Genomic DNA, 13,397 nt, shown 5'->3' with positions numbered 1-13,397 from the left:
GGTGATAATAATTTAGAAGCGCTTATTTGTTGGAGTAAAAGTGCCTTAACCATGTGCAAAACACTTTAGGACGTGAGCTGTCGCTGTTACCACGTTGAAATATGTGTGGGTAGATTAAGCGAGAGCGCTCTCTGCTGGTTGAAAAAGCTTACAGCACCTGGTATTCCCAGGCGGTCTCCCATCCAAGTACTAACCAGGCCCGACCCTGCTTAGCTTCCGAGATCAGACGAGATCGGGCGCATCCAGGCTGGTATGGCCGTAAGCAGAAGCTGCAGCTTGAAATACCTCTTATATGGAGTTGAAGATAAGTCATAGAATATAAGTCATTGATTTGTTTGTTTTATTTGTTGGAGTTAAAGTGCCTTAACCATGTGCAAAACACTTTAGGACGTGAGCTGTCGCTGTTACATCGTTGAAATATGTGTGGGTAGATTAAGCGAGAGCGCTCTCTGCTGGTTGAAAATGCTTACAGCACCTGGTATTCCCAGGCGGTCTCCCATGCAAGTACTAACCAGGCCCGACCCTGCTTAGCTTCCGAGATCAGACGAGATCGGGCGCATCCAGGCTGGTATGGCCGTAAGCAGAAGCTGCTGCTTGAAATACCTCTTATATGGAGTTGAAGATAAGTCATATAATATAAGTCATTGATTTGTTGGTGATAATAATTTAGAAGCGCTTATTTGTTGGAGTTAAAGTGCCTTAACCATGTGCAAAACACTTTAGGACGTGAGCTGTCGCTGTTACCACGTTGAAATATGTGTGGGTAGATTAAGCGAGAGCGTTCTCTGCTGGTTGAAAAAGCTTACAGCACCTGGTATTCCCAGGCGGTCTCCCATCCAAGTACTAACCAGGCCCGACCCTGCTTAGCTTCCGAGATCAGACGAGATCGGGCGCATCCAGGCTGGTATGGCCGTAAGCAGAAGCTGCAGCTTGAAATACCTCTTATATGGAGTTGAAGATAAGTCATAGAATATAAGTCATTGATTTGTTTGTTTTATTTGTTGGAGTTAAAGTGCCTTAACCATGTGCAAAACACTTTAGGACGTGAGCTGTCGCTGTTACATCGTTGAAATATGTGTGGGTAGATTAAGCGAGAGCGCTCTCTGCTGGTTGAAAATGCTTACAGCACCTGGTATTCCCAGGCGGTCTCCCATCCAAGAACTAACCAGTCCCGACCCTGCTTAGCTTCCGAGATCAGACGAGATCGGGCGCATCCAGGCTGGTATGGCCGTAAGCAGAAGCTGCTGCTTGAAATACTTCTTATATGGAGTTGAAGATAAGTCATATAATACAAGTCATTGATTTGTTGGTGATAATAATTTAGAAGCGCTTATTTGTTGGAGTTAAAGTGCCTTTAACCATGTGCAAAACACATTAGGACGTGAGCTTTCGCTGTTACCACGTTGAAATATGTGTGGGTAGATTAAGCGAGAGCGCTCTCTGCCGGTTGAAAAAGCTTACAGCACCTGGTATTCCCAGGCGGTCTCCCATCCAAGTACTAACCAGGCCCGACCCTGCTTAGCTTCCGAGATGAGACGAGATCGGGCGCATCCAGGCTGGTATGGCCGTAAGCAGAAGCTGCAGCTTGAAATATCTCTTATATGGAGCTGAAGATAAGTCATAGAATATAAGTCATTGATTTGTTGGTTTTATTTGTTGGAGTTAAAGTGCCTTAACCATGTGCAAAACACTTTAGGACGTGAGCTGTCGCTGTTACCACGTTGAAATATGTGTGGGTAGATTAAGCGAGAGCGCTCTCTGCTGGTTGAAAATGCTTACAGCACCTGGTATTCCCAGGCGGTCTCCCATCCAAGTACTAACCAGGCCCGACCCTGCTTAGCTTCCGAGATCAGACGAGATCGGGCGCATCCAGGCTGGTATGGCCGTAAGCAGAAGTTGCTGCTTGAAATACCTCTTATATGGAGTTGAAGATAAGTCATATAATATAAGTCATTGATTTGTTGGTGATAATAATTTAGAAGCACGTATTTGTTGGAGTTAAAGTGCCTTAACCATGTGCAAAACACTTTAGGACGTGAGCTGTCGCTGTTACCACGTTGAATTATGTGTGGGTAGATTAAACGAGAGCGCTCTCTGCTGGTTGAAAATGCTTACAGCACCTGGTATTCCCAGGCGGTCTCCCATCCAAGTACTAACCAGGCCCGACCCTGCTTAGCTTCCGAGATCAGACGAGATCGGGCACATCCAGGCTGGTATGGCCGTAAGCAGAAGCTGCAGCTTGAAATACCTCTTATATGGAGTTGAAGATAAGTCATAGAATGTAAGTCATTGATTTGTTGGTTTTATTTGTTTGGAATTAAAGTGCATTAACCATGTGCAAAACACTTTAGGACGTGAGCTGTCGCTGTTACCACGTTGAAATATGTGTGGGTAGATTAAGCGAGAGCGTTCTCTGCTGGTTGAAAAAGCTTACAGCACCTGGTATTCCCAGGCGGTCTCCCATCCAAGTACTAACCAGGCCCGACCCTGCTTAGCTTCCGAGATCAGACGAGATCGGGTGCATCCAGGCTGGTATGGCCGTAAGCAGAAGCTGCAGCTTGAAATACCTCTGATATGGAGTTGAAGATAAGTCATATAATATAAGTCATTGATTTGTTGGTTTTATTTGTTGGAGTTAAAGTGCCTTAACCATGTGCAAAACACTTTAGGACGTGAGCTGTCGCTCTTACCACGTTGAAATATGTGTGGGTAGATTAAGCGAGAGCGCTCTCTGCTGGTTGAAAAAGCTTACAGCACCTGGTATTCCCAGGTGGTCTCCCATCCAAGTACTAAGCAGGCCCGACCCTGCTTAGCTTCCGAGATCAGACGAGATCGGGCGCATCTTTTTTTTTTTTTTGTCTTTTATTATGAAAATATATTTACAAAAAAAATATATTTTTGTTTACAGTATCCATTTCCAACACATTTTCCTCTCTCTGTGACATTTACACTCAGGTCCTTTTTTCAAAAGAAAAGAAAAACAACATCAGCACTCGAATTACAAAAACAAACCTGATTTGCACATAGTGGCATTTCAAAACCCAGCATCATTCGTTCAGCCATCCCACAGGGTGAAAAATCATTCCAACTATATGATCACTGTGCACAATTTTCAAAAGATGAAGTAGCCAATTTTTTTTTTTTTTTTTTTTTTTTTTTTTTTTTTATAACACACAATTTCCCAACTACACAGTCCAAAAAGAGCTACCAATTCCACACAATCCTCTTTTCTTTATCAAGGGATAGGAGATTGGCATCCTTCACATACAGTCGTTCAAAATGGTCTACCCCATGTATCAACCTGTATCGAATCTGTTTCTTCACTATGTTTTGAAAAATCGGCCATATTGCAATAACCCTTCGTTCGTAATGTGCCTTGTTTCTTCGTGCCCTTATTGCCCATCGTGCATGGCTCAACATAAATCTGCACAGCATTTCGTTTCTAATTTTACTGTATTGCCAGTTTCCAAATAAAAGAAAAAACTCCCATGAATCCCTTCCGTCCCACACCATTCCCAATTTTTCTATTAGACATTTCTTCAATAACCCAAAAAAGCCAGATAACTCAGGACAAATATCAAACATATGCATCAGCGTTTCCGGCAATAAGCCACAAACATCACAATCTCTGTCTACAGCTTTATCCAGTTGATGTAAAACCACATTAGTAAAAATTTTATTGTGTCTTATTTTGAAATCATTGTCCTCAGCCTCGATGCTGTTACCCTGTACTTTCCATTTCTCCCATATTTTCCACCCCTCTTTCTGTGGAAAGACCTTGCTCCAATACGACAAGGAGGCCGGTGATTTCGTGACGTTCACTAAAAAACGCTCGTAGATTTCCTTGCAGGAGATCAGACTGAAGCTCTTGTTTTCCCCCTCTCGCTTAATTCCCAGCTCTGGGAGTTTGCTCGTCCTATCTCTAGCTGTACCTGTTTCTATCAGCCTTCTCCATTGTTGTGGGATACTTCTCTGAATAGTCTTATAATAATTCTCTATGACCGTGTATGTTGAATTATAATCAACTTCCCTTATACTATCCACCACGGCCTGCGTCGGCAAAAAACCGGGCACAAATTCATACATTATATCTTTCAGCTGTACTAGTCCAGCTCTTATCATTTTGTTATTATACAACATTTTATTTTCTTTCTTTATATATTTATTTAAAAATATCGGCAGTTCTCTTATTAGGCTTATAGAATTCGCCCCATATTCTATATGCTCCAGGAAGCCAGCTTGTGCTTCGAGGACCTCCCTATAAAATAATGGGACTCCCGCTGTCATCGGCCTCTTCGGTTTCATAAGCAGGACAAAATCTCCTATTCCGAGCACTCGATTTAAAAAAAACTGCATAAGACCCTTCCAGCCGTAAGCCGTGTCATCGTACAGATATTTTCTGACCAATTTAATCCTGAAAGCATTTTTCTTACTTTCTATGTCTAGTAATTTTAGCCCTCCCTCTTCATATTTCCCTATTAATGTTTTTCTTGCGATTTTCCCCACCGTTGTCCCCCACAAGAAAACTGTCATAATCTCATTTAGTTTGTTTAGTGCCCATAAGGGTAGATCTATCACCGTGAGTGCATAATATATTTTAGACATTACCAAGCTATTTAATACCACCACCTTCCCATTGAGTTTCAGGTTCCTCATTCGCCAATAGCACAAAATTGCTTCTATCCTTTTAATTATACTAGTCCATGTCATGTCCCTGGCCGTTTCACTGTTTACCCCAATGTATGTACCCAATATTTTGATATGTTCTGCTTGTAATTGTACCGGTAATTCATTTTGCGGCGGCCCCTTCATATTGATGAACATGATTTCTGATTTATCTGGATTTATTTTAGCTCCTGAGGCTCTACCATATCGTTCTACCAAGTTTATTATTCTATGTACACTATTTATGTCTTTAATCAGTAACGTGGTATCATCAGCAAACTGTTGTATGGTGCACATCTCCCCTCCAGGTAATTCTATACCTTTTATTTCTGAATCTTTTTTAATAAGGACACCCAGTGTTTCCACGATTATTGTATACAAAATTGAGGACAGTGGACATCCCTGTCTCACCGACCTTCGAAGCGGAAAAGGATCGGTAACCACCCCGTTACACTTCACACTGCCAGTGGCGTTGGCGTACATTAACCTAATCCACCCGAGAAAACGCGCTCCAAATCCCACCCTCTCCAAAACTTTGAACATAAATTTGTGTTCGACTCTATCAAAGGCTTTGTTGAAGTCCAGTGAGACCAGAATGCCCTCTTTGCTGGTAGTTTTCAAAAATTCTACTGTGTCTCTGACAGTATTCAAAATATCTGAAACTTCCCTTCCCGGCACACTATAAGCCTGAGAGGGCTCTACGATAGTGTGCACGACCTGTTTTATTCTGTTTGCTAGTACTTTCATCAATATTTTGTAATCCGTGTTTAGTAGTGTTATAGGCCTATAATTGGCTAGATTTCGTTTATCCCCTTTCTTATATATGATCGTTATGATCCCTCTTGCCATAGATGCCGGCACGGATTGTGTTAATTCTATTGTTCTGTATAAATTTAACAATATTGGTTTCAATATATCACTGAATTGTTTATAAAAATTCGCTGTTAGTCCATCACTACCTGGACTTTTATTTAGTACTAATTGTTTTATTGCCAAATCAATATCCTCTTCCTTCATCTCCTGGTCGCACATGAGTGTGTCTTCTTCAGCTAACTTCATCTCACATTTTGCCAGGATCTCCTCTGTTATCCCATCATCTGTCCCCTCTGTTTCAAAAAGATGGGTATAATAATTCTGGACTGTCTCTAAGATCTCTACAAAGTCAGCTGTTGTCTCTCCCTTTTCATTTATCACTTCCGCTATGTAGCATTTGTTTTGCCTTCTTTTTTCCAAGTTCAGGAAGAAGCCGGTATTTTTTTCTCCTTCCACCGCATACTGCGCTTTGCTCCTTAATATAGCCCCTTCGCATTTCAACCTCTCCAACTCTTTTAACTCGGTATGCAATCTTATTAACTTATTCCCCTCCGAGCCTTTCTGTCTCTCAACCTTTTCGATTTCTGCTCTTAGCATTCTTTCTTTCTTCTGTTGTCTCGCCCGAAACCTTTTCGCATATTGTATGGATTTCCCTTTTATTTTTGTCTTCAAGTCCTCCCAGCCTTGTATTATATTCTTTTCAAAACCCGGTTGTGAGCTTACGCTCAAAATTAGTTGCCTAATGGCTCTATTATAATTCACATCGTACAAGAGATGTGCATTTAAGTGCCATGTCCCCCCTCCCCTTTTCTCTTCCTGTTCCCCCATTTCTAATGATAGTATGGCGTGATCGCTTAAGTGTATCCATTTATAATCCACATTATTAAATAATCGTATATGCGATGTCTTCGTTAAGCACAAATCAATTCTGGTTCGTTTTAGAACCCCTTGAACCACTTGCGCCCTTGAATATTGCCTCTTATCAGGATTTTTCACTCTCCATACGTCGCACCAGTTGTTAACCATCATAAAGTCATTTAGAACCTTTCTTGAGGCATCTTGTCTCCATACACAACTTTCGTTTATATCCAGATGACACAATTTCACATTAAAATCTCCTATTATAACATCACACTTTTCGGCTATTTTATAAAATTTCCTAAAGAAGGCTGTGCGATCGCCTTCTGTATTCGGTGCATAGACATTTAAAATATTATAATTCACATCCTGAGCTACACAATCTATATTAATCCATCTTCCTTCTCCATCTTTAGCCCTCATCGTGGCCTTAATTCCACTGTCCCTTTTACACAAAATCGCCACTCCCCTTGCAATGTTAGTTCCATGGCTAGAGAAGCATTCCCCATCCCACAGCTTTATCATGTCTCGCTCCGTTACTGCATCCCAATGAGTTTCTTGTAAGCATATTACATCCGCCTTACTTAATCTTATCATGCTTTCGAACTTCGTCTTGTCTCTCAGCCCGTTTGCATTAATGGATGCCACTGTTATTGGCATTAACACCATGATAAGGAGGAGAAACGGACCATCACCGCTGGATATTAGAAGTTTCCTCATTGTGCATACGTTTCTTCTGTGCTCGCCCTTTTCTCGTACCTGATCTTTTCCTCGATATCCCCCTCGCTCCGTTTCCGGTCTCCACGTCCTCCGTCTCAGCAGGATTCTCACCACCCCGCCTGGTGACTCTCTGCTGCGCACAAGGAAGCGACCCCCCGCTGCTTTGTCCTTCACCCCAATCTTGTCCGCCTCGTTCCTCCTCATCTCCACTGCTCCCCTCCTTTGCATCCTCTGCGACATCTCCTCCCTCGTCACTCCCTGCTTCCTCCATCGATTCCTCCACCGCTTCCTCCTCCATGTCCCCCACCAGGCTCTCAACCTCTCCTTCTCCGTCTTCCTCCTCCTCCTCTTCCTCCGCCGCCTCCTTCTTTTCTGCCTCGCTCTCCTCCACCAACTCCTCCGTCTCCTCCTTCTCCTCCTTCTCCTCCTGCTTTCCGCCGGTTCGTTCCGTCATGCGTGCACATTCTCTTGCATAGTGTCCTTGTTTGTTACATTTGTAACACAGGAACTCAGGACATTCCCGCAGAATGTGCCCCTGCTGTAGGCACAGTCTGCACACCCTCATTTGGTTGTTATGGATGATCCTGAAATACTCCGGACCCTCGAGCGTGTCAAATTTCGTGCTATACGGCAGAGCCGCCACCGACTCTGGGAACCTGACTTTCAGGAACCTGGTGCCGTCGAATATGTCCGTGCCAGGCCATTTTCTCTTCTTGATTGGTGAGACCGGCTCTACTCCCCAATGTGCCAGCTTTGTGAAAATCTGCTCATCAGTGATATAAATAGGAAGACTTAAAAATGAGACCACTCTCGTGTCCTTCATTATTTCAGAGGCGATCACTCGCGAATCTCTTATCTTGAAACCATCTAACAGTCTGTTTTTCCCGTGCGGGTTGCCCATTGTTAGTTCCCACTTTCTGTCCGCCTTTACTCGGCAGCCAACGACACGACCGCATGTAACACTCACAGCTTTCAAGAGTTCCATGAGGGAGATGGCATCATCTCCCTCTATCTCCACATTTACTACAAGTTTTTTCTGGTCTTCCGCTTGATCCCAACATTCTTTTGCAGCTCTCGGCTCCGCCACCCTTGCTGCCGTCTCCTCCTCTGCCCCCTTCCACACCGCTCCGCTGTGTTGTCCTCCCGTCCTCCTTTTCTCCACTTTCTCTGCCTCGGGCCCCTCTCCCGCTCTCTTCTCTTTCTCTCCGGCTCCGACCATTGCGCGGGCCATCTTTTGCCTTGGGATCCCCTCCGACTCCATTTTGTCCGTCATAGCTGAGCTCATGTCCAGTCCGTTATCCACCTTCATCACCGAGTAATCCGTTTTAGTTTTTTTATACTCCCTTGGAGTAGCCCCCCTGCAGCAACTGCTGCCGGGGGAGGTGTTGTTGTTCTCCACTTCTCTGAGCCTTTTTCGTTTGTTTTCCAATCTGAACTTTGTCTCTCCTTCATCCACCATGAACCAAACTGCCACGTCACTCTTCCTGCACAAACAGGAAGTCAGAGGGCGCATCCAGGCTGGTATGGCCGTAAGCAGAAGCTGCTGCTTGAAATACCTCTTATTTGGAGTTGAAGATAAGTCATATAATATAAGTCATTGATTTGTTGGTGATAATAATTTAGAAGCGCTTATTTGTTGGAGTTAAAGTGCCTTAACCATGTGAAAAACACTTTTGGACGTGAGCTGTCGCTGTTACCACGTTGAAATATGTGTGGGTAGATTAAGCGTGAGCGCTCTCTGCTGGTTGAAAAAGCTTACAGCACCTGCTATTCCCAGGCGGTCTCCCATCCAAGTACTAACCAGGCCCGACCCTGCTTAGCTTCCGAGATCAGACGAGATCGGGCGCATCCAGGCTGGTATGGCCGTAAGCAGAAGGTGCAGCTTATAATACCTCTTATATGGAGTTGAAGATAAGTCATAGAATATAAGTCATTGATTTGTTGGTTTTATTTGTTGGAGTTAAAGTGCCTTAACCATGTGCAAAACACTTTAGGACGTGAGCTGTTGCTGTTACCACGTTGAAATATGTGTGGGTAGATTAAGCGAGAGCGCTCTCTGCTGGTTGAAAAAGCTTACAGCACCTGGTATTCCCAGGCGGTCTCCCATCCGAGTACTAACTAGGCCCGACCCTGCTTAGCTTCCGAGATCAGACGAGATCGGGCGCATCCAGGCTGGTATGGCCGTAAGCAGAAGCTGCAGCTTGAAATACCTCTTATATGGAGTTGAAGATAAGTCATAGAATATAAGTCATTGATTTGTTGGTTTTATTTGTTGGAGTTAAAGTGCCTTAACCATGTGCAAAACACTTTAGGACGTGAGCTGTCGCTGTTACCACGTTGAAATATGTGTGGGTAGATTAAGCGAGAGCGTTCTCTGCTGGTTGAAAAAGCTTACAGCACCTGCTATTCCCAGGCGGTCTCCCATCCGAGTACTAACTAGGCCCGACCCTGCTTAGCTTCCGAGATCAGACGAGATCGGGCGCATCCAGGCTGGTATGGCCGTAAGCAGAAGCTGCAGCTTGAAATACCTCTTATATGGAGTTGAAGATAAGTCATAGAATATAAGTCATTGATTTGTTGGTTTTATTTGTTGGAGTTAAAGTGCCTTAACCATGTGCAAAACACTTTAGGACGTGAGCTGTCGCTGTTACCACGTTGAAATATGTGTGGGTAGATTAAGCGAGAGCGTTCTCTGCTGGTTGAAAAAGCTTACAGCACCTGGTATTCCCAGGCGGTCTCCCATCCAAGTACTAACCAGGCCCGACCCTGCTTAGCTTCCGAGATCAGACGAGATCGGGCGCATCCAGGCTGGTATGGCCGTAAGCTGAAGCTGCTGCTTGAAATACCTCTTATATGGAGTTGAAGATAAGTCATATAATATAAGTCATTGATTTGTTGGTGATAATAATTTAGAAGCGCTTATTTGTTGGAGTTAAAGTGCCTTAACCATGTAAAAAACACTTTTGGACGTGAGCTGTCGCTGTTACCACGTTGAAATATGTGTGGGTAGATTAAGCGAGAGCGCTCTCTGCTGGTTGAAAAAGCTTACAGCACCTGGTATTCCCAGGTGGTCTCCCATCCAAGTACTAAGCAGGCCCGACCCTGCTTAGCTTCCGAGATTCAATTCAATTCAATTTTATTTATATAGCGTCTAATACAACAGAGTTGTCTCTAGACGCTTTACAGAGACCCATACCCAGAACATGACCCCCGAGCAGTTATTACATAAACAATGGCAGGTAAAAACTCCCCTAGTGGGAGAAAAACCTTAAGCCAAACAGTGGCAAGGAAAAACTCCCCTTTAGGAGGGAAGAAACCTTGAGCAGGACCAGGCTCATCAGGGGGGACCCTCCTGCCGAGGGCCAGACTGGTGGGTCAGGGACGGCAACAGCACAGCAGGCAGGTGGAAGCAGCAACGGGATGACCGGGGGTGGGGACCGCAGGCCAGCACACAGCTCCCGAAGCTCCGGCCCAATCAGCAAGTCCCAGGTTGGGGTGCAGGGTCAGGAAAAGACTTGTGCTCCGTAATGCAAGCTACAAGCCACCCATGGCCACCTGCAGGACAAAAGGGAGGAGAAGGGGGGGGCAGCAACGGGATGACCAGGGGTGGGGACCGCAGGCCAGCACACAGCTCCCGAAGCTCCGGCCCAATCAGCAAGTCCCAGGTTGGGGTGCAGGGTCGGGGAAAGACTTGTGCTCCGTAATGCAAGCTACAAGCCACCCACGACCACCTGCAGGTTCCGGTGTCCGGCAAAGGATGCTGCAACATGGACAAAAGAGAGAAAAGGGAGGAGAAGGGGGGGGCCAGCACAAGAAACCACAGGAGCGACTCTGACACACTAAAGTTTACACTACCTAGAGATTTACCAACACCAGCTAGAGGTTTACTAAACACTAACTATAGGCTTTACTAAACAGAAATGTTTTAAGTTTAGTTTTAAAGGTGGAGGTGGTGTCAGCCCCCTTAACCCAGATTGGAAGTTGGTTCCATAGTAGTGGCGCCTGATAGCAGAACGCCCGCCCTCCAAATCTACATTTAGATACTCTAGGAACTACAAGTAAACCTGCACTCTGAGAACGGAGAGCTCTGACAGGAACATAAGGCACTATCAGGTCTTGCAAATAATGCGGAGCTAAGCCGTTTTGGGCTTTATACGCAAGTAATACAATTTTAAATTGGATTCTGAATTTTACGGGTAACCAATGGAGCGACGCTAACACTGGAGAGACGTGGTCTCTCCTGCTAATTCCTGTCAGTACTCGTGCTGCTGCATTTTGGATCAGCTGGAGCCTATTCAGCAAATTACTTGGACATCCTGCTAACAACACATTACAGTAATCTAGTCTAGAAGATACAAACGCATGAACTAGTTTTTCTGCATCACTCTGTGAGAGGATTTTCCTAATCTTTGCAATATTACGGAGATGGAAAAAGGCTATTTTACAAACCTGATTGACATATGGTTTAAACGACAAATCCTGATCGAAAATAACACCAAGATTTCTCACAGTTGCACTGGAAGCCATCGCAACACCATCTAATCCCTTCCTAAGATGCTCTGGACCAAGAATGATAACCTCTGTTTTATCTGAATTTAGAAGCAGGAAATTTCTGGACATCCAGTCCTTGATGTCCCTAAGACATGCCTGAAGTTTAACTAACGGTTCTGTTTCATCCGGCTTCATAGACAAATAGAGCTGCGTATCATCAGCATAACAATGAAAGTGTATGCCGTGATTCTGGATTATACTTCCCAACGGCTGCATGTATAAACTGAACAAGATTGGCCCTAGCACTGAACCCTGCGGAACACCATAACAGACCCTTGACTGCTCTGAAGAAACCTCATGTACATGAACAAACTGGAACCTGTCAGATAGGTATGATTTAAACCAACATAGAGCTGTCCCTTTAATCCCAACAACATGCTCTAACCTGTGCAGTAAAATGCCATGATCTATAGTGTCAAAAGCAGCACTGAGGTCCAGTAGAACCAGTATGGACACTAATCCCTTATCTGAGGCCATAAGGAGGTCATTCGTGACTCGAACAAGTGCTGTCTCTGTGCTATGATGCATTCTGAACCCTGACTGAAAGACTTCAAACAGATCATTTCTATACAAATAGTCACATAACTGGCTTGAAACTGCCTTTTCTAGAATTTTAGACACAAATGGAAGGTTGGAAATTGGTCTATAATTAGCTAAGGAGTCTGGGTCAAGAGAAGGTTTTTTAAGTAAAGGTTTAATTACTGCGACTTTGAAAACCTGTGGTACATATCCTAAACTTAGGGATAAGTTAATTTGGTCCAGTATTGTCGTACCAATAAGAGAAAAAATATGTTTGAATAGACGAGTCGGGATGGGGTCTAACATACATGTGGTTGACTTAGCTCTATTAACGAGTGAAGTCAGCTCAGGGAGGTTTATAGGATCAAAACAGTCTAGAGACAAGTCAGAGCCTAGGGAATTCGCTAAAGCTGAAGAAACACCTACAACCGGCTGGTTGATTTCTTCTCTAATTCTCGCGATTTTACTGTTGAAGAAGCCCATAAAGTCCTCACTACTGAGAGCTGCAGGAATGCACGGCTCAACAGAGTTGTGACTCTTTGTCAGCCTGGCTACAGTGCTGAACAGAAAACGTGGGTTACTTTTGTTATCCTCTATCAACGTTGAATAATAAGCTGTTCTGGCTTTGCGAATGGCTTTTTTATATACTATTAGAATATCTTTCCATTCACGATGAGAGTCTACAGACCTACAAGAGTACCACTTCCTTTCCATTTTACGCACGTTTTGTTTCAACATGCGGATATCTGAATTATACCAGGGAGTTAAGCTCCTGTGGCTAGAAACCCTCCTTTTCAAAGGAGCAACTTCATCTAAAGCTGAATGCAACAAATCAGCAGTGTTACTAGCAAGGAAATCAACATCTGCAGAGGTAGAACCCAGGTCACTGGCCTCGACTACATCACTATTTCGCACTGTCGTAAGATAAGCAATGGCCTCCCTAAATTTAACAATAACTTCATCAGACAAACATCTGCTAAAATAATACCTCCTATTTTGCACTTCGACATCAACAAAATTAAATTCAAACGTTATTAAGTAATGGTCGGATAAAAGGGAGTTTACAGGTGACACCAACAGACCATCAGTTTCAACACCGTAGGTGAGAACGAGATCGAGAGTATGATTAAAACAGTGCGTCGGTTTATCCACTTTTTGTGAGATACCCATTGATTCTAGAAGAGAATCGAAGGCTAATTTAAGATTATCGCTTTCAACATCCATATGAATGTTAAAATCACCCACTATGATGAATTTATCTGTGCTGATCA

At 44.0% G+C, this 13,397-nt stretch overlaps 12 non-coding genes across 12 annotated transcripts; all 12 read right to left on the bottom strand.

Moving 5' to 3' along the window:
• Positions 1-145: 145 nt before the first annotated feature.
• LOC133436679 (5S ribosomal RNA) lies at positions 146-264 on the bottom strand. Its single transcript, XR_009780196.1, has one exon. It is a non-coding gene; the product is annotated as a 5S ribosomal RNA (ribosomal RNA).
• Positions 265-463: 199 nt separating this feature from the next.
• Positions 464-582, bottom strand: LOC133436543 (5S ribosomal RNA). The gene has a single exon (XR_009780076.1). It is a non-coding gene; the product is annotated as a 5S ribosomal RNA (ribosomal RNA).
• A 217-nt stretch (positions 583-799) lies between these two features.
• On the bottom strand, positions 800-918 carry LOC133436676 (5S ribosomal RNA). Its single transcript, XR_009780194.1, has one exon. It is a non-coding gene; the product is annotated as a 5S ribosomal RNA (ribosomal RNA).
• A 199-nt stretch (positions 919-1,117) lies between these two features.
• LOC133436649 (5S ribosomal RNA) lies at positions 1,118-1,236 on the bottom strand. The gene has a single exon (XR_009780176.1). It is a non-coding gene; the product is annotated as a 5S ribosomal RNA (ribosomal RNA).
• Positions 1,237-1,454: 218 nt separating this feature from the next.
• LOC133436629 (5S ribosomal RNA) lies at positions 1,455-1,573 on the bottom strand. The gene has a single exon (XR_009780158.1). It is a non-coding gene; the product is annotated as a 5S ribosomal RNA (ribosomal RNA).
• Positions 1,574-1,772: 199 nt separating this feature from the next.
• Positions 1,773-1,891, bottom strand: LOC133436489 (5S ribosomal RNA). Its single transcript, XR_009780025.1, has one exon. It is a non-coding gene; the product is annotated as a 5S ribosomal RNA (ribosomal RNA).
• A 217-nt stretch (positions 1,892-2,108) lies between these two features.
• LOC133436529 (5S ribosomal RNA) lies at positions 2,109-2,227 on the bottom strand. Its single transcript, XR_009780063.1, has one exon. It is a non-coding gene; the product is annotated as a 5S ribosomal RNA (ribosomal RNA).
• Positions 2,228-2,427: 200 nt separating this feature from the next.
• LOC133436586 (5S ribosomal RNA) lies at positions 2,428-2,546 on the bottom strand. Its single transcript, XR_009780117.1, has one exon. It is a non-coding gene; the product is annotated as a 5S ribosomal RNA (ribosomal RNA).
• Positions 2,547-8,808: 6,262 nt separating this feature from the next.
• Positions 8,809-8,927, bottom strand: LOC133436544 (5S ribosomal RNA). The gene has a single exon (XR_009780077.1). It is a non-coding gene; the product is annotated as a 5S ribosomal RNA (ribosomal RNA).
• Positions 8,928-9,126: 199 nt separating this feature from the next.
• LOC133436574 (5S ribosomal RNA) lies at positions 9,127-9,245 on the bottom strand. The gene has a single exon (XR_009780106.1). It is a non-coding gene; the product is annotated as a 5S ribosomal RNA (ribosomal RNA).
• Positions 9,246-9,444: 199 nt separating this feature from the next.
• On the bottom strand, positions 9,445-9,563 carry LOC133436631 (5S ribosomal RNA). Its single transcript, XR_009780159.1, has one exon. It is a non-coding gene; the product is annotated as a 5S ribosomal RNA (ribosomal RNA).
• A 199-nt stretch (positions 9,564-9,762) lies between these two features.
• LOC133436675 (5S ribosomal RNA) lies at positions 9,763-9,881 on the bottom strand. The gene has a single exon (XR_009780193.1). It is a non-coding gene; the product is annotated as a 5S ribosomal RNA (ribosomal RNA).
• Positions 9,882-13,397: the final 3,516 nt, after the last annotated feature.

This window comes from Cololabis saira, unplaced genomic scaffold, assembly GCF_033807715.1.
Source record: "Cololabis saira isolate AMF1-May2022 unplaced genomic scaffold, fColSai1.1 scf060, whole genome shotgun sequence".
NCBI classification, from domain to species: domain Eukaryota; kingdom Metazoa; phylum Chordata; class Actinopteri; order Beloniformes; family Belonidae; genus Cololabis; species Cololabis saira.
The sequence above is the reverse complement of the archived record's forward strand: the minus strand, read 5'-3'. Positions and strand labels throughout refer to the sequence as shown.